The sequence below is a fragment of the Balaenoptera physalus genome (genome assembly GCF_965194825.1).
Source record: "Balaenoptera physalus genome assembly, chromosome: 13".
NCBI lineage: Eukaryota > Metazoa > Chordata > Mammalia > Artiodactyla > Balaenopteridae > Balaenoptera > Balaenoptera physalus.
This window is the reverse complement of record NC_138892.1, coordinates 30822739-30847264: the sequence shown is the minus strand read 5'-3', so window position 1 is coordinate 30847264 and position 24526 is coordinate 30822739. Positions and strand designations below refer to the sequence as shown.

At 39.7% G+C, this 24526-nt stretch overlaps 1 protein-coding gene across 11 annotated transcripts in view; it reads right to left on the bottom strand.

Moving 5' to 3' along the window:
- Window positions 1-22601, bottom strand: part of ATP2B1 (ATPase plasma membrane Ca2+ transporting 1) — a 133086-nt gene extending 110485 nt beyond the window's left edge. For 5 of the 11 annotated variants that reach the window (XM_082418883.1, XM_082418890.1, XM_082418894.1 and 2 more), the window contains exon 1: window positions 22110-22600. The gene's annotated coding sequence lies outside the window, so the exon portion shown is untranslated. Of the gene's footprint in view, window positions 1-21482; window positions 21750-22109 lie in introns of those variants that run through there. The other 6 variants (XM_082418891.1, XM_082418884.1, XM_082418889.1 and 3 more) reach the window with 4 other exon arrangements.
- Between the last annotated feature and the right edge of the window lie 1925 nt (window positions 22602-24526).

Genomic DNA, 24526 nt, shown 5'->3' with positions numbered 1-24526 from the left:
CAAAAATAGTGCTACACTGAGTACACTCTTCATTAAGAAATACTAACAGGTAATAAATGAATATTAGCCAACCAATCATATTCATCAACAGCCTAACCAGCCTCAGAGAACCCTCTAGACACAGGTTATTTCCACATGCTTCACTATGCCTACATCAGTGCACAGCATATTTATGTTCAATCTCAACACAAAACTACATGATTGAGAAGAGTGTCATATTTCAAGTGGTGTGTGTGTGCATGCACAGACACACACAGCAAATATGCTTAGTTAAACTGACAGTTAAGTGGCCACAGTGGCCACACACACACTAAAACAACTGGGTATTAATCCAAACAAAAATATGATCCTGTCTCTACCATATATCCATAATTAACAAATTACCCTTATGGAGTTACTTATGTTTTCTAGAAATACAAATGATTAGCCTCTCCCAACTTATTAGGCAGTGAGGTCAAGAAAGTGACCAATCTAACCACCTAGTCCCTTCCCCATTTAAATAACAACGACAGTATCATTCTCCCATAAAGATGCTACCACACAAAATACCTTTAAAAAATGTAACTAATTAGAATTTACCCTGAAGAGTTATCGATTAGAAAAATTTTGCTCCAATTTAAAGAGGCAGTCAAGTTTGTAAGTGAGATCCATCTTTAAAACATTCTAAATATCCTTGGGAAAGTATAAATTTGGATCATTCTTCCTCTTACTGTACATCATCTGATGAAGAACTGATGGTAAAAATTATAAAACTGGGGCATCTGAATAAAAGAAACATTAAGTTTTAACCATATTTGCTGAGAAAGAAAAACACTAATTTGGGGGGATAAGTTCAACAAGGGATTCAAATAAAAGTTACTCACCCGGTGATTTTAGTTGCTAGATTTTACAAGTTAGAATAACTGCGTTTTCAATGTTTAAATCAAACCAAGTATGCTTCACATATCTGAAAACCAGTGAAAGATGTCAAAATAAGAAGGCAAAACTCATACAGTACATGCAAGATCATCTTTTCCATCAATTCAGTCATATGCAGAATACTAAGTCAGATGTTTAAAAAAAGAAAAAAGCCCAGGAACACGTAAGAACGCTCTCTTCCAAGTGAGAACAGGAAAACCAGGACCACAGTGCTGACCAACTGAGAACTCCTTATAAGCACCCAAAGGCATCTACCTCACAAACGAGACATCATTCCAGAATAAGGTCCTCGGTAGGCATCTAACCCAAGATGATGCTGAGGCCTTCGGCCAAGATTGTTGTCTGTTCAGTCTACCAGGGGATGAATTTATAACACTTCCTTTCATACAAACACTGAGGTCTCATCGGTATTACTCTTCATTATTGAGGGTAACTGAGTGAACTACAAAGAACAGTTAACACTTATCAGTTGCATAGATGTTTTGGTTATAAAATATCTGGAGACACTAGTTTTTGCACAACTATTACAAACTGCAGAACAGGGGAGTAAACTTCAGGGATCAGGCATCAGAGTTCTAGCTCTAGATTACACATGTTAATGAAGCCATTTTATCGTACACCTTGCTCACTGAGCACCAACTGCTTACAATAAATAAATGGAAAGACAATAAATTTCCATTTATACAGGACACAGACTACCTGCTTTAACCAAAATTATCCGGCACCTAGCATAGTACCTGAAGCTATACCAGAGACAACATAAAGCTGGCACTCAAATATTTCGCTGAAGGGATACTATGTCTGTCAAAGTTCAGGAGAGCTAAACACCTAACAGTAGAATGGGCACTAAGATGGGATTCTGATCTGGTTTTTCATCCTCACTGTGCAATCTTGGGCAAGTTGTGGGGTGCCCAGATCTCAGTTTTCTCATCTAAAAAAGAGAGGGTTGGACCAAGTTCTCTAAGATCTTTTCTAGCTCTTAAAGTCTTTGCCCTCAAAATGCTGCCCCTCATTACCTCTCCTAGTCCAAGTGCAAAAATATCAGTGGTTCCCTTCCATGGATTTAAGACTACTCGTATCTTTTGCTTATAGTCTCTTCTACCAGAAAAAACATGAGAAGCCGGAAGGTGAGCCACAATGTAGAGTCAGTTTTAAGTTCACTTTAATGGTTCAGAACCTTGGTTCACTCTACTGACTTCAGCTGTTTCCATCCACAATCTAAAAACCTCCTCTGTATTGTGATTGGCAATGAACAGATGCTCTTCAAACTTTTTCAATATTGGCATACTTTTAAAAACCTATGTATGATCTATATTTCAACTTCCTGTTTTCCAACTTAGAGAAAAGATTCACATTCTGTTACTGCCTGTCTTGTCAGGTTTTAACAGGGCTGCTGAGTAAAATATAGAACACCCACTTAAATCTAAATTTCAGACAACGAATAAATAATTTTTAGTATAAGTACATCCCATCCATTACTTGGAATACACTTACACTAAAGAATTATTCATCTGAAATTCAATTTAACTGAGTGCCCTGTATTTCTACTTGCAAAATACAGCAACTCTAGTACTGATTTAATATTACCAGTTTACAAACAAATGTTTAAAAGTAGTCTAAACACTAAATACACTTAATTTTTCTGACTCAGAAGGAAATTGGGTCTTCCAATAGCTAAGCTTCACCTCACTCTGGTCTCCCAACTTACAACACTTACAAAACACTGGAAATGAACTGTAAAATAGCCTCTACCATATGACCTGCCTTCCTGGCCGCAGACTAATAATAGAACTAATAACCTTCATGCTTCTAAGATGAAACTTAAGAACACAAATTCGTATCTGCAGCTCGGAGGCTGCCTTATTCCAAATGGCCTATACTCAATATTTTTTTAATTGAGATATAACTGACAGGTAACATTATATTAGTTTCAGATGTAAACATGATTCAATATTTGTATATATTGCACAATGACTACCACAATGAGTCTAGTTCATATCCATCACCACACACAGTTACAACCTTTTTTCCTGTGATGAGAACTTTTAAAAATCTACTCTTAGCAACTTTCAACTATACAATACAGTATTATTAACTATAGTCCCCACGCTATATATACTACATCCCCAGGGTGTGTAACTTTTGACCACCTTCACCCATTTGCCTCCCGCCAAAACCCCCGCAAATCACCAATCTGTTTGTTCTGGTTTGTTTTTTAGATTCCACATATAAGTGAGATCATACAGTATTTGTCTTCCTCTGTCTGACTTATTTAGCATAATGTCCTCAAAGTTCATCCATGCTATCATAAATAGCAAGATGTCTTTCTTTTTTTATGGTTGAATAATATTCCACTGCGTATATATACACACATTTTATATAAACCATCAATATGGTTTCTTAATCCTCATCTGTTCTTTAATTTGCTATATAAATACGTATATTCATCTATCGTACCTAATGTATCATAAACCAATTAGGGAGATACTTCTTTTGTATCCTCACCTTCATCTCCTATCCTACACCATACACATGGTACACACTGTGTTATGCATACAGAAGTTTAGCAAGTGTTTTCTAAATATTAAATGTCATTGTAGAAGAGTATAAATACAGAAGTTGTAATGGTCTGCACTGAATTCATACTGATCCCATGACAAACCTGGAACTCACTTTTTGAATTAAATTCATATTGACTGCTTAACTCACTTTTTGAATTAAATTCATATTGACATATTGACTCTTAAAATGTATAGAAATGCCAGTTGTGAACTTTCTGGATGGTTGGATTCTTTCCAGTAAGTATTTACTAAGCATCTAGTAAATCTAGACTCTATGCTAGATGCTTACTATGACTATGTAGTGTGACTATAAAGAAATAACTGAGGTATCAAAATACATAACCTAACAATATCTATTTTTACACTAAGAATTAATTATGTTAGCTCATCCTAGTAAGGCTGTCATTGCTAAAAACATTTCAAGCACTCCTATTTTGAAATTTCCTTTAGAGTCTGGGGCACTTTTAAAAGGAAATATCCTCAATGACAGCAAATCTCCATTTTCTAGAAGATACATCAACAAGAGTAATTTTGAAGAGCTATGGGGATATATGTATATGTATAACTGATTCACTTTGTTATAAAGCAGAAACTAACACACCATTGTAAAGCAATTATACTCTAATAAAGATGTTAAAAAAAAAAACAAGAGTAATTTTGTAGATAAGTTTCATTAACAAGTGAATGGTTCACACACTATATGTTATAGGGACATTGGTTTAAAACATAATTATATCACAGAACCTATTGTTTATCATAGGCAAGTGTCTATAAAAGGCAATATTTCATAACACAGAATCTCAATCCATTCAGAATGTCAACATCCTAAACCCAAATGAATTGTTCAGTCTTGTGGAATGAATTCAACAGAATTATGCTTTTAAAAAATTAATAAACATGTGTTTTGCCAATTATTATTTATCACTTATTAATTTTGACATGAACGCTTCCTTGAATCTCCAATGTTATGTTTTTCTATTACAGACCTTAACCTTTTTCCCCAGATATCATCAGACATACCACACTTCATTAACAATTACTATTTCCTAATATCTTTGGTAACATAAATTCTCCTTTTAAGATTAAGATAATATCACGTCTTCACTGTCACTTTAAATGTGTGGCACAAACTTCCTATAACCTAAGCAGAACTAGATTTAAATTTGGCTTTTTGTAGTCAATATTTAGAGTCAATCAGAATAAGCCAAATCTCTAGCCTCCTGTACATTCTTCATCAAGCCTTAGGTAAACAAGTAAGCATGTCAAAAATCATCCAAGAACACTTTAGTTCCAAGAAAGAAAAAGAAAAAAAAAAAAAAATCTAGCCCTTGACATTACTTTCAAACTTCTGGTAACACGTGAGAGGCTCAACAGTATATAGCAGTAAGAGCAGCAGAGTGGCAGGTTAGACAGCTGGGGCCACAGGCCTTCTCTGCCACGGAGCATCTGGGCAGGTGAATTGACTCATTTCTCTATCTCCAGAGAAAGAAGCCATCATCTTATCTGGAGGGCTGCTATGCAGAATAAATATGATAGTAACTGTTACATGTAACATGCTTCTGACACAATCAATCTTCTTCTAACTATCAAAGAAAATCAGATTCTTTATCCTCATGACCTCAAATATTATAGCCAGTACGCCAAATCTATTTTCTTTAACTAAAGCAGTGATCTGAAGTCTGTGACTGTTACCAGTATAATATTCAAACTCTTCGTGTCAAAAGCACTTATTTATGGAGCAAAATTGGGTTGTGAGATATTTGCCGTAAGCTGAAGCTTATCCTTACAAAGAAAAAAAGTTTATTTTAATATTTTTACACAAAAATCTTTCAACAACATACCACAAAACTTTCTTGGACAATTTGAAAAAGTCAAACATGATTAAACCAGCAAGTAACCACTGAGGATTACCGCTCTTTTTTTTTTTTTTTCTTTTTAAAGACCTATAATGTGCCAGGTGTTATGCTAGGTCCCGGGGATAGAGACAAGCACCAACTTAGACCTCACCCTTGAAGAACTCTGTTTATCTAGGAGTGTGAACTTGACAGATAAATATAAGATAATAAAAGATATTTTAGAAATACTGTATTTCTCTGGCTTAAATATATTTCAGAAATCATTCTTTCCACTTCCCAGCATTTTTAGCCCATAAAATAGGAAATTACACACTTGTTGAGTTGATGGGAATTTGCATCCCCAATTTTTGCTTAAAATATCTTTCAGAAGTTTATAATTAAAAAGTAACACTGAAACCAAAAGCTAGTTTATACAGAGATTGTTTGTCACATGCCAGGCAAAACAATTAAAGGGAACAATTTGCCACCTCTCAGAAAAACCACAGAATTATCAAACTAAGAAAGGGCAGTGTTTCCTTTTCATGCATTAGCAGTCAGTTACTATTAAAGACAAAAAAATTAAAATACACAAAGACAATAAAAAAAACCCTTGAGTTTAAACCAATAAGAAATGCAGACAAAACCTATATATAAGTTTCAAAGTTACAGGTCAACTGTAAAGTTGTTAAGAAAGTTAAGATCACAGAACATAGGTTATAAAAAGCAACATGTTACCATGCTGTGATTCTTAATCAAATGGCCAAAATGATTTAGATGACTTAAAGCTCAGGAAAGGCTTGGACTCAGATTTTCCTATACCGAAGAAAGTGGAATATGCCTGTAACATGCCCCTGCCAGTTAGCCGAAGTATTTCTGTATGTATTTTTAATTTCTACTTTTACCTCCCGTAACTATTATTAAATCAGTAATTTATTTTCTAATTAATGTTTCAGAACCAAGGAAACACTGACAATACAAAGCAATGGCAACACAGACATGGAAATGACCCTGCCTAGGGAAGGTGGGGGAACGCCTCATCAAAGAACTGGCTTTTAAAGTGTGTCTTGAAGAGACAGCAGTATTTTGTAATACGAGGAACTTAGACAAAGTATGATGTACAAAGTATTGATATGTCAGTCAGAGAATAACAAGCAGGCTGGGCATGTCTGTACCACAGTAAGAACTCCTGGTATGACTTGAGGTGATCACTGTGACAGCAGAAATGGGGTCCTACGGGGGGCTCAGAGTCTAACTGGACAACCTGAGAATTCCGTAAGTGCCAAGAGAGAGCATCCAATTTTCTGGAGAGGTTGGGAGGGCTTCACGAAGCAGTTTCATGATGAGTCCTACAAGATGACTTGTCCAGATGAGGAGAGCAGCACAGAGCTACACTGTTTTTGAACCAAATTTTCCATGGCTATTAAGTTTTGTGAATTCCAATTTTTAATTTTAAAAACCTTTTTCACGACATCAATTTTCAATTTTTTTTTGGTAATACTTGTGCCTGCTTCTGAACTACCTTTCCAGTTCCTCCAAATCTGCTCTCATCTGCAGTGTGCTGGGAAACCAGTTATCAAAATGCCATAGAAATCTATTTAAAATACTAGTAAACAAACTAAATACCTAAAGTGGAGCGAGGCACTGAGAGATCTGATGCATGGACTCCTGGCTTCTAAGAGGGCCTGTCTGCCAATTTCCTGGTTTTCTACATGTTTTACATGGTTCAGGAAGCTAGATAAAAAATAGCCTTCAGGCTAGGAGAGAAACTATCCCACACCTCTCCCCATTCTTCTGGTCTCCTTCCTCTTTCATTCTTTTCCCTTTCAGAGGCATTTTGGATGGCAATTAATCCACTAAATTGCACTCCATGACAAGACCACCATTATTCACTGACTTCAACATTAGAGGAATGTCATGATAATTTTATCCTTTTACACCTTTAACTTTTCTAAGTAATTAAGAGGCAGTACTTAAGAGAAAAAAACCTGCTTTGAATAGTCAAACATATACGTTGATGTCTAACTACTAACTAAATGTAAAAAGTTACATTCAACCAACTACATAATCTGTCCTATTCTCCCTCCTCTTGTCACATCCCACTTCTGCAGCTGTCATCTTTAAAGTCCTCAACACTGCTATAATCTAGTGACTTTTGATGACTCTAATCTCTAAGCATACATTTGCAGATTTAAGTTAAACTATAATCTCTCTAGATCCCAAAAACCACTCAAAAATTCTTCCTTTCAACTCCTTGCAGCACCTGCCTTATGGGGCTACCTAGTATTGAATATATTGGAGAGGCATAGCCAAAGAGACCCCTCAAAGGAGGAGTTTTCCTTCCTTTCAGCACAAAGACCTTCACCAATACAGCCTCAGCTTGGGGAAACATTCAACTTGAATCTACAAGAATGGAGACAGGGGACTTCCCTGGTGGCTCAGAGGTTAAGAATCCACCTGCCAATGCAGGGGATACGGTTCAAGCCCTGGTCCAGGAAGATCCCACATGCCGCAGAGCACCTAAGCCCGTGCGCCACAACTACTGAGCGACCCAGTGCAGCCAAAAATAAATAAATAAATTTATAAAAAAAGAAAAAGAAGAAGAAAGGAGACAGTGGGGGCAAGTCCAAGATTATGACGCAACTCAGAACTGACAGTCTGGCTCTCTACCTTGGTTGTATGTGGTATATAAGCAGAGCTCAGTGCAACTTTAAAAAACAAACAAAAAAACCCACAAAACAAACAAACAAAAAAACTTCAAAAGTAATAGCGACAGAAGGAAAGAGATCACCATCAAGCGTCCTAAGAATAGGAAACGATGGTAGCAAAACTACTGCCATATGAAGGTTTGACAGCTGACTCCAAAATGTCTTTCTTCTTTGTATAAGAATAGCTGGAGGAACTTCCCTGGTGGTGCAGTGGTTAAGAATCCGCCTGCCAATGCCAGGGACACGGGTCCGACCCCTGGTCTGGGAAGACCCCACATGCCACAGAGCACCTAAGCCCATACGCCACAACTACTGAGCCCGCACTCTAGAGTCCACGAGCCACAACTACTGAAGCCCACATGCCTAGAGCCGGTGCTCCGCAACAAGAGAAGCCACCGCAATGAGAGAAGCTCATGCACCGCAACGAAGACCCAATGCAGCCAAAAATAAATACATAAATTAATTAAAAATAAATAAAAATTTTTTTTAAATGTCATTCTCTAAAAAAAAAAAAAAGAATAGCTGGAAACAATATATCCCTATTCATTATAGGAAGAGAGCAAAGACTAGGAAGGAGACATGTGCATACACTTAACACTGGTTCCTTGGAAGCATACAGCACCTGATGAATCACCGCACAAAAAAGGAAACCAAGAAGGAACGCTGGACACACCAAGTGAGACGGACTGAAAGCTCTGCATAACAGACTCTCTTTCTTGGCAGGTCACAGTTATTACTGTCTAGCACAGTGATCACATAACTATTTTTTGAAGGAATTTATTTATCCAAAATCTTAAGTTTTCCACTCAAAGTCTGAGCACTAAAAAAAAGTCAGATACAATGTCACAGGAAGAGCCTGCTAGGACACCTTCCTAAACCTAAAGTTTTATTTCATATACAAATACAGAACCTCCACTTTTTTGGATTAATTCAACATACACTTGCACTTAAAAGCTTAATGTCAAACTTTTGGAGAATTTTCTCCTCTGTTAAAAAAAAAATGTATTAATCTGTAAGAAGGATTTTACAAAACTTTATCAGCATTTTGAAATAAATAATAATAAAAGTAACATCTATTTCTAAGGGCTTCTTCTTAGTATTCTACTCCACTTAGTAAAGTTTATCTTACCCTTTAAAAGCAGGGATGGTGGAACCGTTTCAGAAGGAATTAAACTTATATAACACAGTTATAACAAACTATTTCTCATCTTCAATAGTATGATTCAGCTGACATATTTTCAGCTTAAGTTAAAAGAAAAAGTGCCTTGTGATAAAGTCTCACCACAAGCATATTACACTTTCTAAAGAGAGACAGGGACTTTCCTGGCGATCCAGTGGTTGGGACTTCGCCTTCCAAAGCGGGGGGTGCGGGTTCGGTCCCTGGTCAGGGAGCTAGGATCCCACATGCTTTGGGGCCAAGAAACCAAAACATAAAGCAGAAGCAATATTGTAACAAATTCCATAAAGACTTTTAAAAAATAAAATAAAATAAAGAGAGACAAAACAAGCATTTTACTGGAGTCTGAAGTCAGTGGACTCAAGCTCAAGACCAGACACAAGAGGCTCATTCAAGAGTCGTTAAGAACATCACAGGTAAAAGTCATGTGCCAGAGGCGAGTAACAGAAAGATAAACAGTCCCTGCTCTCAAACTGAACACCTCGTGGAGGTGTCAAACATGTAAACAACAACAAATTATGAATTTTTAAGAGGGCTATGAGAATTTGAGAAAGTAAAGCAAAGACCTAAAAGTTTAGTGGCACAAACTGTACACATAGCAGGAAAAGACAAAGAATCCTAAATACTTAACTAGCCTCTCAGCAACGAGGCTGGCAAAGAATGTTAATCAAAAGATAACAAACTACCGAAATCCTTTAAACCCAGAAATTACAAAGGAAACAATCATAAATGAAGATAAAATCTACAAAAGAAAGATGTTCACTAGAGGATTATTTAACATAAGAGAAAAACTTAAGACCCAAACATCCACTAACAAGGGACTAGCCATGGGATGGAATATCACACTTATTAAAATGATGTTGATGAAAAAAATCTGGTGACAGGAGAAAATAATACAAAGCTTTTTAAAATCACACAATTATACCTACATTATCTCAAGCATGTTAATAGATGTACAAGTTTTTTTAAAGTTCAAAAATAAATCAAAATGTTAAAGCTATTTCTCAGAGATAGTGATTGTTTCATTTTTACATTGTTCTATATTTTCCAAAAATTATACAATCAGTATTGTTACATTTTAAATTGATAGAAAAGTTATGTAAGTCACTGTATTCCAGGATTCCCTTTTAAAACCATTAATAACCCCTCTCATCTTTTTCGGTAGAGAATCTCTCTCCCCCAAATTCCACAGAACCCACTCATTTAAACAGGTTAATATCTGTAAATTCCTTGAAACAGTATCTGGCAGGTAGAAAGCAGCTACACCAGTGTTCATTTTATTAAACATTTTAAAATTCCCTTTATCTAAGTCCAAGTAATTAGTGTGTTTTATAGTTGGTCTATTTTTCATGCCAGTTTGACAAAAGAACCATAGGTTTTTGTTTTTCTTTTCTGAGTTCCAGCATCTCTTAAGGGATGACTACTGTCTCCCTCTGAGATTCTTCCTTCAAAGAAAGAGCAGGAGGAAGAAATTCTGTCAAATATCAAATTCTTCAAAAGGAAGACAGGAAATTAGTGAAGGGGGTGGAATTTTAAAATATGGTTAATTGTTAAGACACACCTACAGAAGGGTACTCCTTAACATATTAAAGAGTCTCTCACAAATCAACATTTCATGGGATTAAATGCTATACTTACCCAGATGAAGAAATAAAGAAATCATATACCAAACTCTTAGCTAGGGACAGGACTATATGTAACTATTTAGAAAAAAATGTCTTCATATGTTTTTATGAGCTGCTTGGAGTGCATGTGGAGTAGTGGTGATGGTGAGGGACAATCCAAGGGAAACTAAGGAACCAAAGAAGGCAAGCAACTGTTCAACATAATAAAGGAGGAAGAAATTTGAACTTGCAAAGTGGAGGAAGACTTGAGGGAGAAATCAAGGAACTTAAGTGGACTGCCTCCCCTAAATAAGTTTTCAGTCAAGTCCACATTGCTCACTTACGCTTTAGTAAAAATGGATTCTTTTATTCAAAGTAGTACTGAATTCTGCATCTCAGTTGCACAAGACTGCACGCAGACACAAGAACGGAACAGGGGACATATCTGGCTTATCCACAGATATAAACTTATTCCACTCATGTATTCATTTTTAGTTTTGACAAACTTATACATGCATGAAGTTTGTTTACAGAAACAGGTCTATAAGACTTTTTAAAAACATCAGCAGTTTTTTTAGTCCCCTTATCCCAGTTTCCATTCACAGGCAACAAGGAACAGGTATCTTTCGTTTCAGTACCTAACTCCATTTCTACAAATAATACTTGCAGTGCTCCTGCTTGCTTTTTCAGTTTTAGGTGTTAGATACATAAATCTCTTTAAACACCATTCCTCCTCCCACCCCCAGCACAAGCACAAATGCTTCCCAAAGTACTTTTATTTAGAGGATATAAACAAACTACAACTCAATAATAAGACAAACAACCTAATGAAAAAGTGGACAAAAGATCTGAACAGACACCATAAGTTACTGGAACCCAAAAGGCTATCCATGGGTAAATGGATAAACAAACTGCGGTATATCCATGCAATGAAATCTTTACCAGCAATAATAAGAATTGAACTATTAATATATGCAGCATGGATGAATTTAAAATAATTATGCTGAATGAAAGCCAGACCAAAAAAGAACACATACCTTATGATTCCATGTATATAGACCTTAGAAAGTTCAAATTAATCTATAATGACAGAAAGCAGATTAGTGGTTCCTTTCCCTTGAGCTAGTCAGAGTTCTCAGAGAAGACACTTCAACTCTGGCCAGCATCCTGAAAGCAAAGTGAGGGAAGGTGGCTGCGGATCTTAACAAATACTGTAAACCCACACTCACTCTCATTTTAGCAAACTCTGACAGGGAGCAGGTGTCAAATGCCACTGATATGCCACTTCTTTAATGGAAATCTTAGATAAATAGATTTATTGAAAAGCTAAACTGTCTTCATGAATGAAACAGCATATCATCGATGAAACACCAAATGATAAATTAAAGGCAAAATCAGATGGTAAACCTAAAAAATAAATTCAACAGTTGAAAATTTGGGACAAGGTGGAGGGAGAAGAAGACCTACTGTGGACATATTGTTTTAAAAGTCAAAACTTCCAAGAGAGACAAGTTAATAAAATTCTCTGATTTTGTATTTTGTACTTTTGTGGGAGGTAACAAAGAAACCAAGTGATTTACCCATGGTCACTTGGCTTTTTAGTGGCAACGATAAAACTCAAATTTAAATCTGAAGAGATCTTAAGACAACATCACAGAGTTAAAAACCCAAATCAGAAGTTTTAGGTCTAGTCACACATAGTAATACCATGAAGATACACAGGCTCAAGGACCTACTGTACAGCACAGGGAACTATACTCAATATTTTCTAATAACCTATAAGGGGAAAGAATCTGAAATCCAATCATATATACACCTGAATCACTGAGCTTTACACCTGAAACTAACACGACATTGTAAATCAACTATACTTCAAAAAAATACAGATATACAGTCTCTGAGAAAGGTGGGCATTCGTTCCTGGCAAAAGGAACGATGTGGCAAGAGCATCCAGAGGCAAAAGAGAATCAGGTAAGTTCCAGTGTTCAATATAGATATTAAAGAAGTGGAGTTTAAGCTTAAAGGCAGGTGAATTTAAATTGTATCCTAAATCCACTCTTCATGCAAAAAAGGGCTGATTGGTGTTTGTTTTTCTGATACCTGACATGCAGAGGGTCTGATGCTGGAGGATATCCTTTCCCTGGACTTTGCCATCATCTCTTTCCCATTTCACTGACTGACCTTCCTTGTTTTCAGGTCCCTATATTTGCCCTTTAACTCAACAGTTCTCCACCACAGTACTAGTTGTCAAGAGTGTGCAAAGTACCTGAAGTCTGTGATTCACTTTTTAAACAAACAAAAAATGGTAGGTAAAGCATCACTCACTTGATTTGGGGCGTAAGTAGAGAAAAAAAGGACAGAATTATAGCAAAGGAACTGAAAATTTCACGTAACTCTAAGTATAAGCAAGGCAGCATGGAGTATATGCCAATGCCATCCACGTCTGTCCCAATAGGAAACATCAAAATCTAGTAGGAAAAGATCATACTCTAACCCATTTCACTTTTGCTGATTCCACTGATGTCTGCCTTCACAGCTTTCTTTTTATTTTTTTCACTACTAAAACCATTCTACACTCCTCTTTTGATCAACGATTAATTCCTTCTATAATACCTTACCAAGAGTTAGGTCTATAAAATGTAAAAGGGTTGGGAGAACACTCAAGATCAGTACACCTGTACAGTTTCAGCGGTGCTAAACACTGGAAAGTGAATAATCTATGGAGAGCAACTTTTTTCAAGCATTTAAAACTACAACAGCTTATGTGCCAAATCTATATAAATCATTAATTGCTTAAATGTTTGAAATTATGACTCCACGTACTACACGAGCATTCAACAGAAATGATAAAGTCAGGTACAGGCTTTCCTGCCTTGACCTAAGGAAGGCAGTTAGAAGAATAACCACATTGCTATGCTTTAAACTTTAACAGAGACTAAATATCTACACATCTTCCTGATGCCCACAGTGATCATGCACCAAGTCATGGGACAATAGTTCACTCTCAATGCATGAAGAAGAACTCTCTCAGAAAATCAGAACCTGCAGCAAAAAGACATTTAAAAACTTAGCTCCAAGAGTACTCCTATCGATAAACAGTAACTACAAGGGTATCATACTGTAAATTTTAGACCATAATATATGCTTCAAATTATGGCATTTTACATCATGCAATATGCTAATGGATTACAGATACAACAAGCACATCTTAAGAACATCAATGCTGATGAAAGGAAAAGATGTCATGAGCTAAAAGAAAAGTGAAACTGGTCATTTTAAGACATAAATTTTAGCTACTGTAATTTGTCTAAAATGGACAAATTACTACACTGCAGTTAAGAAATGGAAATGACTTCCTACGGAGAAGCTAAATTCTATTGTCCCAGCAACAGTCTATGAAACGCGGCTGCCCTTCAGAAGTAAAACAGGTTGTCCTATGAATCCATCTGAGCAAAGCTAAAATTTCAAAGGTAAAAAGTCTTTAGAAATTCTCCAAGAAAAGTTCCTCCACTTTATTCACTTTACCTTCACGCGAGTTACACAATGTCTAAGTCCTAACTCAATCCGCCAGAAAAATACTGATTGAACATTTATGGGATAAAACCCTATATATCCTCAAGAACTCATGTTCTTATCTGAATGAAATTACTAAGACAAAAAGGATATATAATAGATGGGAACTGTATAACCCAGACTACAAATGTACAGCAATTCAGACAAGAAAGTTAATGAGTGATGACTGCGAAAGGTAGATGAATGCTGAGTTTTGAAGGATGGGAACATTTAGACAGACAAGATCAAGGGTCCCATCAAGTGAGAGGAAAATCATAATGAAGTCACAGCAAAAGGAATGAGAAGAGTGTACGCAGAAGACTGCCAGACATGACTGTCCCGCAGTGGGGAGTCAGCAGTATAGTACTGCAGCTCTGCTCTCAACTCCAGAAACGTGATTCACATTGCGAACAGCACCCCCCGGAGGTGTGCAAAGTGGTGAGATCCTGGTTAAGTAATACAGAAAAGCAACAAGTGGGTGCTCCACTAAAAGGGATTCTGTGAAACAGGGAGCTTTTAAAACACTAAACACATTTAGATAGATTCAGTCTGTATTACCATAGCAAAATATGGGAGAAGTCCCAAATGGGAAACTGCATGAACCAGCCTATCTCGGATTTGGGTTTTGCCCCTCTCCCTCCATAAAACCCCTATTAATATTTCTTAGAATAGGTGTTCTAAAATGCACTTTAGAATACTGAGCTATTTTATAAAAGGCCTTCAGAGTCAAGCTGCATCTTGATAAAGAGAAAAATGAGGAACCACTGAGCGTTTTAGTCAAGAAATGACAGCAGCAAAACTACTTAAAAACAAGAAAATTCTGGCACAAATATCAAAGGTAGATTAGAGCAGCAGATCTGAGAATTTTGAGAGTAAAAGATTGCTTAGAATCCTTCTGGGAGCAAACCAACTCACTGAATTAATACAATGAACAATAAATCCACATTGTTAATAATCAAGTTATTTAAAAAGCATCTTTTAAACAGACAAATCCTTTTTATGATCTACTTTTCAGAACACACAACTTTTAGTCCTAAATCTGTTAAGTCTTTATAATAGTCACACCAGCTTACAGTTAGGGAGTATCATCTCAGATTTCACAATGTAAGCAAGCACTGGTCCATTCAAAACTATCCTTATTTTTTCCTCCAGAGGCCGAAGTGACAAAAATATTAATACAAATCCACGTATCCTGGATTTTGAGACACCACATTGTTGGAAGTTATTGTACTTAGAAATACCAAATAATACTCCTACCAAAGAGGTAACTAAAAACACTGCATACTGTTTAGAATAATTAACACAGTTATTTAGGAAAATTTTAATGAAAAATAGCTTTAAAAGAATATGGTGAAAGGTTAACCCATAGTTTATCTGGATCTCTCTGCCAGAAATCTTTACGAGCTTAGATTTCCACAACCATTAGTAAATTATAACCCATGATTCCTAAATATATTCTAAAGCGCAGCGAACAAGCCTAAGGTTTTGTAACAAATGATCAAAAAAGTGTTCAGCACAGTCTTGAGATGGACCTGCTTTGAAATTAATTTCATTATAAAATGTACTTTAAAAACAGATGCAGGCTACTTACTATAGTGTCATAAATGAAGCAAAAACAATTGCATTTTAAATCTGGTCTTAAATAGAAGGTAATCCATATAGAGTAGATAAAATGGTTAAAGTCAGATCAGTTTACATCAAATGGCTCTTACAGTAGACTGCTGAACTATATAATCTGTTCTTTAACATTAAGTGAAACAGCAGTAACTTCTGTTTTCATGCACAGAATGGTAAATTATCAATTAGTCTTATTAATACTCTTGAAAGATCATTAAGGACTAACCTGCTGTTTTTGAAGGAACAGCTACTTGTTAACTGAAATTAATAAGGACCACTACTTATCCACCAATTTATGTCCTTTTAGTTTGAAGGAACATCCAAAGTCTTTCCTTCTAACATAAAATAAGAGCTAGACTAAAGCATATCATACGTATATAAATATACAGTACTGTACTGACACAGCATGCATTATTTTTACATAAGCCCCCATGTTCAAGTCATTTGGAAATGGCAGACACTGGGGCATGAAAACAAACAGAGAAGAACATTTTCCATCTAGGACTTTTACAGTGCTTAATAAGTAACTCAATAACCGTAGATGAATCTTCTGAAAGAAGACAGTGCACACAGATAAAAAAATATTTTCAATTTACCAGTCTTACAATTGTCACAAAAACCACCAAGTCCACAAATCAAACTTGGCTACAATAGTCAAAACTACTTGAAAGCACTATGTTCATAGTCAAATAAATCAATGATGTCTTTCTAATTTATAAAGGCATCTCTACTACGTAACATAATTTTAAGCGAAATGCAAACTCAACGTGAGTGTTTCTCAAAATGCTGACTACTGGGCCCCACTCACATCTGCTGAATCAGATTTGCAGGGGCAATGCCAAGGAGTCTGCACTTTCAGTAACTCCCCCAGGTGACCCTCCTGCACACTTTCTGCAGAACCACCACCTTCCCTGTGAGCTTTATAGCAAGGTTTTGGATATCAAGAACTAAAATCTCATTTGGGACCTTTTAAAATTAAATTTCATTAAATACCGAATTAATATTTCAAAAAGACTTAGGTAACAAGCTGTGGCAGAAAAAAACCAAATACATGAAAAAATGACAGCAGAAATTAGAAAAAGAAACTTTTAGTACAGGCCACTTTATTTTTAACTCAAGATTTAAGACACCCCTAATCATTTCAAGGACTAACAAGTCTTTGTAAACATAATTCCTAACTTAAAAATAATCCTATCCACAATATTAAAAATATAGTATTTCAAATATGTTCAAATTCATTTACTCAGCTGTTAAGCAATCAGGGTATGAACTGCTTACATTATACCAAATACAAGCAATGATTAAATTTATAAGTTAAACCCAAACAAATCTGTTTATATTCCACTATTAAATTTACTGTGGTCAGAACCTGATTCTCATAAACATGTAACTTTCACAAACTTACACAGACATGTATAATGGAAAGAGCAATGAAGCAAAAACTAGAAGGCATCCAGTTCTGGCTAATCTAGCTGCTGGCTATATTATATGACCTTAGGACCTAGAGAAATCATTCTACCTACCTAAAAAACAAGAAAGGTACAGCTATCTACTAATTTCACAGATTTATTGTGAGACTCAAAAGGGATACTATGTAATACACTCTGAAATACTGTAAAGCATTTTATAAATCAAAGGCATTATCATTAAGAGTAAAATTTGAGAGACACTGTCTTTAGGTGTCTGCTGTAAAACAGACTATTACAGAAACAACAAACATAAAAACTGACCTTTCAGATTCAACTAGATATTGTACATTATTGTATATATCCTATAAATTATAAATATAAAACATAAGAATTTAATACAGTCATCTGTCTTATGCCCCCATTTATAATAGATCTATTTCTTGTGTAAAAATAGAAATGAAATTAGATGCACCATGAATTGATAACTCAAAACTGGTCACTAAGTATATTATTCTACTTTCACATGCTGGACAATTTCCATAATAAAAAATTTTAACAAGACAACAATGTATATGTGTGTGTGTATAAAATATCTGTAAAAGCTAAAAACCAAATCTTTTAAAGTTTTTTTTTTTGAAAATTATCCCCATACCTATTGTATCATTTTCCTTCAATGTTACCTCAGATTCTATACATTCCAAAATAAGCTGCTCTCACGTACCCTTCTATATATATCATGACACCTATCAGAAAATAACTATTCCTCTCCAATGGAGTAAATACTCTTAGCCAAGCTGCAAAAACTTAATTTTCTGCTTCCTGATCCTTACTCCTTTAATCTTCTCACTCATTACAAAATTCCAGAAGTAAAAAGTGAAATGACCAGTTTCAACTGCATGTATGTGTAAAAACATAAGGAAAATAAAAAAGGGGGCCAATACACTTTTTTGTTAGTATTGCAAAAGACCATCAATAGCTGCAGTTGGCCATTCCTCTTAAAACCTGTTGACCTATACAACTCAATTCACATGGTAAGAGAATGCTGCACCCAAAATGAAGTTAACATATCTGTCAGACAAAGGAAATTGGTAAATTTAACCCCCAAATCAAGGATTCTATCAAGATACGCGTAACGATGTATAATCACTCTGCATACATCAACCTAACTGCTCAAATGATGTCCTTTAACCTGGGGCCATATTCCAGACTGAAAAGCATAAACTACCTTTCATCACAAGCAGATTTTTTAACTTAATAAAACTATCTGTAGCTCAATAGCTTATGCTTTACAGTAGTCTATGAAGAAACTACAAGTGGTGGATTAAAAATTAAATGCAGATAGAAATGGTAACGATCTTGTGGTTTGCAATTAAAACTATATTTAGTAATATCCACACATTTATTTATTCATTACTTGAAAGCTGAATCCTTTTTTCTTTATGTTACATCTGCAGTCACAATCATCAGAAGATATCCTGTGTCTAAAGACATAGTGTATCTCAAGTTTTTGATTTGTGAGGGAGGGGGGACAGGAGGGACCAAGTGGTCAGGGAAGGAAATCGCACCCATTTAGCTATCACTACAGCACTTGTTTTCTAAGCATTAAAAACTCCATTCATTTTTATATAAGATATTGATACATTTGAGAAGAGCCATGCACAGAAACCACTTTTTCCAATATGGTCTTCAATAACTTTGAGGGTAAGTACTCCTGCTGGAAGTCCTCATTTGTATTATTTAAAAACAATTAATTGTAAAATTTGCAGTCAAACCATAAAAGGCAAGCTGTTGGAAAATGAAAAACAAAAAAAAATTACTATACCTTATTCAAACAAGGTTAATAATTTTGCATGTTTACTTTGGAATCTCTTTATAGCACAGAAGCTAAAAAAATTTATAAAACCACTATCTTGGTGGTGGGTACCCTTATTTGGTGGCAACGGCTAGTTTTAAATATCTATTTACGATGAAGCTATTACTTTCCTTATTTCTTTTCCTAAGTAGATCCAAACTATCATTGCCCCTATTATTTTATCATAAGCACAAATCAAATCTAGTTTCTCACTTCATCTCAGAGTTCTACACTAAATCCCAAGCTTCAGTGAAGAAACCATGATTTCCCATACAATTGCAGAAACACCCCTAAGAGTGAGGAATTGCAGAATACAGGAGAATGAAGACAATTTCACCTTACACATCTAAATGGGGATGCCAGTAATGACAACTGCAACAAAAATCAAGAGGGTGTTCTCTGAATTTTCACCATTTTAATAAAAGAAAATGCTGAAATTTTAAATTAAAGGTGGCACTCTGTCCTCAACTCACCCGATTGTGACTCACTTTTGCAGACTATATGGTAGGAAATAACTTACTTTTCAAAGATCTTTGCAGTTACACCCAAGCCAAAATCAGGACAGAGATCCGCCCTTAATTACAGCGATTCATGCAAAGCACAGAAACTAAAACGTCCCCCTGAAATCATGGGGCCCATTTCATATACTAGTTCTCAAAGTCTCCCTTTAAGGAATATGTTCCTATTTACTTCAAATTTGAACTCACCAGGACAAAAAAGAAAAAAAGAGGCGGAGGGGGACCCAGATGAAACGCTCAAGTACAAAAAGCAGATTCTCCTCCAATCCCTCTAATTCCCCCAATCCGCCTCTGCCACACACAAGGACAGGGAGTCTGGGGAAGGCTGGCAGCAGGACAAGCGGTGAAGGCCCTTCATTCACTCACGTGGGCCACTATCCAAAGGGTTACACACCCTCTGCCCGAGGAGAGCCTCATACAAAGCAGATCCTTACAAGTACTTTTATTATAAAATACACCCACGCTGAACAAGAGCTTTATTTTAAAATAAGACTGTCCTCAGGTGGGGGGAGGTGAAACACAACAAAGGCTTCCATGTTGAAAGGCAGACAGTCCAGATATAAGCATATACCTACACGCGTATGAAAAAAAATCCATATAACTAATTTATCATGAACAGCAATCGATACCAACAGGAGCCATTAGATTATTAATAAACCCAGAAAAGTAGCATGCATAGCGGCCAAAGGTGGCTGCCTGCTGAGCTCTAACCCCAGGAAAGGCAAAATTACGCGTGCAGAGGAGGGTCGAGCCCTCCACAGGTTTAAAGACCCCCTGAGCACCTCTTGCCCTCCCCTCCGCGCCAAGCACCGCTGCACCGCACAGGATTCGAGCACTCCCAGCGCTGCGAGTCCGGCAGAAAACTGGTGAATGAAATGCGCACAGACACCAACCTGGCCAGTGACCGCGACGCAGAACCAGGGGTCGCTAACTAGCTAAGCCACAGGATTCTCCAGCAGGATGGAATAAAGGGAGCACACACCCCCACCCCCGCAACTGGAATGCGGCTCTTACTGACCCTTCCAAAAAGGGGGTGGAGGACGCAGGATTTTTTCTTTCTCTCTTTCTTTTAAACTAAGTCTAAGAACGCGAATCGGAAGCAACCGAGAACATCCTGGGAGGCCAGACCACAGACGCTGGGATAAAGGCGAGACGCTTCTCCAACTCCCGGGGAATCACCGTCCGGTGTGACACGCATCAATCAACTAGCCCCAGCCGGGGGCCGACCCCGGCCCCGCTCTCCGCCCGCGGAGCGCCAGTGGGGCTGAAGCCAGGGATTAGAGGGGTGACCCTCCCGGGGCGCGGGGAAAAAGTGCCGGGCACCGTTGCCCTCAAGGTCACCAGGCGCTGGAGCGGGGGCGGCCGGCCGCAGGATGGGCTATGGCGCGGCGGAGGCGGCTCGGAGAACTGAAGAGCTGGGGGGTTAGACGCGAAGTCCCACCGAGCCCCGTCCCTGGAGCCCTGCGCGGGGACTCCCGGCCGGACCCGGCGCTGAGGCGCACGCCGAGGAAGCCGCTCACCTTTACGATCTGCCGGGGCGGGCGCGGCGGGAGACAACCTGCGAGGGGGCGCCGGAACGCCCCCGCCAACTTCTCCCGAATCCGCGCAGTCCACGGAGCACCCAGCTGTCAGGAGCCCCGCCGCGACGCCCCCACCTCCGTGTTCCGCCCGGCCTCCCCCGCAGGTGACCTGTCCCGCCGCCCCCGCCGCGGACGGGCGGCGGCCGCCACTCACCTCACCCAGCAGCAGGAACCATTTTCCGAAGGGGAAAGGAAGGGGAGGCTGCAGGAGGGTCGGGGGAGGGGGCGGTGAGGACAGCGGGAAACGCAGAGAACGGGGGCTCGGTCCTCAGCCCGTCCGCAGGCGGCTCGCAGGACTCGGGGCGCCACGCGGAGATTCGGCTGCACCTCGAGGATGAGGTGGCCACGGAGCCGAGAGGTTCGGCGTCCACCAGCCGGGGCTCCCTACTCACGCTGCACTGCGAGGAGGCGGCGGCGGCGGCGGCGGAGGAGGAGGAGGCGGCGCCCGGCCGGCCCCCGCCCAGAGCCCGGCTGCCGCCGAGTGGCCGCCCGCGTCCCCGCAGGACCCGCCTCCTGAGCTCCGCAGAGCCGCACACAGGGCGCGCCGCGCTCAGCACGGGCAGCTCCGCCGGCCTCACGCCGCCGTCCGCAAAGGCAGCGGCGGGCGGGGTGCAGCCCCTCCGTGAGCACCGCAGCCCGACCCGCTCGGGGCGGGGCCCGCGGCCCCCGGAGAGCGGACAGCGGAGCACGAGGGGGCTGCGCGAAGCTTCGGGCAGGGGCCCCGCTTGCACCGGGTGGCCCGCAAGATTGCCGGGGGAGGCAAAGGGAGGTGAACACTCACCCGTTCCGGTCTGGCGCCCCCTTCTCTCCACACCCTCTCGCCTCCCGCTCCACGCTGGCGGCGCAGCTGCTGCCACTGCCGCTGCCACTGCCGCCGCCGCCGCCGCCGCCGAAGCTCGCGCTGCCGCCGCTGCCGCCTTGGCTAGGCGCGGTCACGTGACGCGGCCCGCGGGGAGCCTGGGGGCGGGCAGGCGCGCGCGCGCGGGAGGAAGCGCGACTCGGACGGAGACTGGGAGCTGAGCGGAGCGGAGAGGGCGTTTAAGGGGAGGACCCGGAGAGCGCGCCCCCGGCTGGCGAGCGCGCGCCCGGCGATTAGCACTTGCCGCACGGTGGGGAAAGGGTGGCCGGAGTGAGGGGCGGGGGACTCGCGCCTCCACGCGCCCCTCCCTCTCTTCCTCCGCTGAGCGCCTCGGCCGGCCGCTGCCCCCGCCCCCTCCCGTTCGCCCCTTTCCTCCTGTCGCTGCCAGCGATTGGCTGAAAGGCTCTGACGTCCGTGTTTCCATGACGTATCGGGGCGGGGGGCGGAGGGGGAGGAGGGGGTGGGTCGGGCAAGCGGGGCGGTGACTCCGTCAGTCACAGCTGCTGTTTCGGAGCGGGTCCGGGCGGCTCCCGCAACTGTGGAAGCAGGAGAGCGATGTCTGCCGCAGGCGGACTTGGGCGCCCTTTACCTGGGGTCCCTCCCGAGGCAACCCCGGGCCTGCGCTCCTCCGAGCCCGGGAGCCGGGCTGGCGGGCGGGCTAGGGCGAGCCCTCAAGGCGAGGACAGGTTAACGCAGACCCCCGCGTCCGCGGACATTTGAGCGGCTCCTCGCCACGTCTCTGCTCAACTCCGTACCGGACTCGGTTCCTGTCCCGGGCCGTGACGCACGCACCGGACGACAAAAGTGCCGCCTAGCTCGCTCCCTCCTTGGGGGAGGACAGCCCACACCCCCCACGGGCGAGGGGCGCCCCATCTCTGTTTCTGCCGGTCGGGCCCGTAGACTCCGGGGATACCCGCTGCAGCGCCCAAAGAGTTAACGCAGGCGTTCGGCCGGTGCGAACAGGCCCATCAGGATCTGCGCTCAGAATCCCCGTGTCTTCCTTTGGGGTTTGCTTTTTCTACCTATGCCAAGCCTTTGGCTCTTCAGTTCACTTGTAGCATCTCAGGGAGTAGGGATTGAGATGCTGAAAGGTAACATGCTGTGCCACAACCTTCAAGAGATTTTGCAAGTTAATAAAAAAGAAATCACCGTAGTGACATCTTCAGAAATAAAATGGGTTTTCTTTCCTACACACACATACACACGTGTTCAAAGATTTGTGTCTTACCTAAGACATCGTGCTCCATCTTCGTCTAATCGCCTCTGTTTGAACTGTGGCTGCTGCTTTAGAGACCTTGTCCGTGTTATTTTCAATACCACTTAATCAGAACAAAAAGATAAATTCTGCAGAGGCTCCTCCTTTCTCTTAACTCCAGGACTGGAAAAATTAATGTCTGTAACGTCTTCCTAAAAGCAAACAGTCGATGCGAAGGACTTTATTATGTATGTTCACTCTGGTAGTATTTACATTAAAATAGTTTTGAAGGATTTAAAAACTAAATATGTGAAAAGTTTAAAAAGCAAAAAAACCCCAGTTAACCCTTTTGAAAAAAATTTTTTATCACTTTACGTATCTTACCAGGTCAAACAGCACCAACCTTTTGAGCTGTGCCCTTGACATGCAAAACAAGCACTGGGCAGGATGACCCCGTTTCTTCCTCTCTTTAATCACTGTTGAGAAATTTGTTGGTGGGTACAACAGCCCTTCCTGACACTATTTCAAAACTTCTTAACAGAAGAACAGATTAACTTTTCAAAACGGCTTAGAGACATTTAAGAATCATTGGCTTTTGTCCAACTTTTCCTCCAAGGAAGTCGCAATAGAAAATTGAATTATGTATTCTACTTTAATCAAGAATTTGACATTAAAGCAATATATGATTCATTGCTATAGTGCACTAGCTAAATGGATAATAGATTAAACTAGAATCTGTTCACTTTGTGGGTTTGTTGCAGTTCCAAATAATAAAGGGTATGCTCGTACAGTGTTGTGGTCATGAAAAATTACTCAGCATCTTCATTTTAGAACGATTTCAATAGAGTTTTCATTTATGGAGATTATGTACATATATATCCCAGAACATATTTATATGCATTTTAATGAAATGTGAGTCACATACAATAGTATATTTTTACTGTCATAGTCAAGATGATTGTACTGTGTAGTTTGGTTTTTATATTTTCATTCTTCAAATAGAAAGCAATATATAACTGTACACATCATATATAGAAAATTCATCTTTTTCTCCCAAAGGTTTAGCACTGAAACCTTCTTAATGGCATATTTTTCATTGTAAAAATCAAGAAAATATTTGATTACTTAATTAGCATTTCCTAAA